Here is a 1089-nt window from a genome sequence, read left to right as displayed (position 1 = left end):
TTTTTATACTCATTCTATTAGTTAAAATTTGGACGAAATTACATATTAAAAAACCTAGAATAACTATTTTAGTAATTTTGTTGTGATTGTATAATATTATTTGTGGGTACTTGAAACTTTTAAAGTATACTATTATATTATATTTATGATAGTATCACGGTTTGTTGTTGATGTATAACGCGTTATGAGTACCTAATGGATATTGTGATATGATTAATTTTAATTTATTATAGGTACCTTCCTATTATAGGTCAATTTTTTTTTTTTAATACCATACATAAGTATATAATATGTCTTATACCTAGACTGACATACCGTCTCCGCTCAGAATCGTTTTTCTTATACAATGATATTATATCATTGTATTCAAAATTAATACCATCCATTATACAGTAACACACTTGTAACCTACTGTACGGCAGAGCGACATCCACTTGCCCACCTTTTTATGAATACTTCCTTAATTCTTACAGTGGCCCTACAGAAATCATATACTGCAATAGTAGAGTGACGTTTCCGCCTTTTTTTTTTTGTAATTTGAAAAGGAGTAACTGTAAAGACTTGAAATTTTAACCAAATACCAAATTTTATATTTATACTATCGTTCTTTAGATATCTTATAACTTTAAAAATAATTTACCTATTTTGAGTGCTATTTATGGAGTAAGGGGATTTGACATCTTCAACTTTTTTAGTTTTTCTTCAGTTTATGACGGTTAAATTTTTGTTTCTATGTAATACAGCTTGAAAATGTAAAATTAATTTAAATATAACGTAACTATCATTAGAAATAAAATGCTTATCTACACAAGTATACAATTCCTTCGCTCAGATTCATTTTTTTTGATAATATTGTATCGTTGAAATCAAATTTAACAAATCTATTACAATGACAATATAATAAATATCGAATATTTGAACACTTTCTTGTCCATTGGCCCATTTATATAATTTATACTCGAATAATTTTTTCAAGTGGGTAATCAAAATATTTTTCAAATAAAAAAAGAAAATGTATAAAATGTAACATATATTTATTGTCATGATTTATATTTTATTTGTCCTTTAATTTCGTAGAGTTGGTTGATC

General features: G+C 25.5%; 1 protein-coding gene across 1 annotated transcript in view; it reads right to left on the bottom strand.

Annotated features, from left to right (window-relative positions):
- Positions 1 to 1089, bottom strand: part of LOC100161116 (inhibitor of growth protein 4-like) — a gene marked incomplete in the record, with an annotated part of 38476 nt that overhangs the window by 6389 nt on the left and 30998 nt on the right.

This window comes from Acyrthosiphon pisum, chromosome A2 (genome assembly GCF_005508785.2).
Source record: "Acyrthosiphon pisum isolate AL4f chromosome A2, pea_aphid_22Mar2018_4r6ur, whole genome shotgun sequence".
Lineage (NCBI taxonomy): Eukaryota > Metazoa > Arthropoda > Insecta > Hemiptera > Aphididae > Acyrthosiphon > Acyrthosiphon pisum.
Note: the sequence above shows the minus strand (reverse complement) of the source record. Positions and strands in the feature narration are given on the sequence as shown.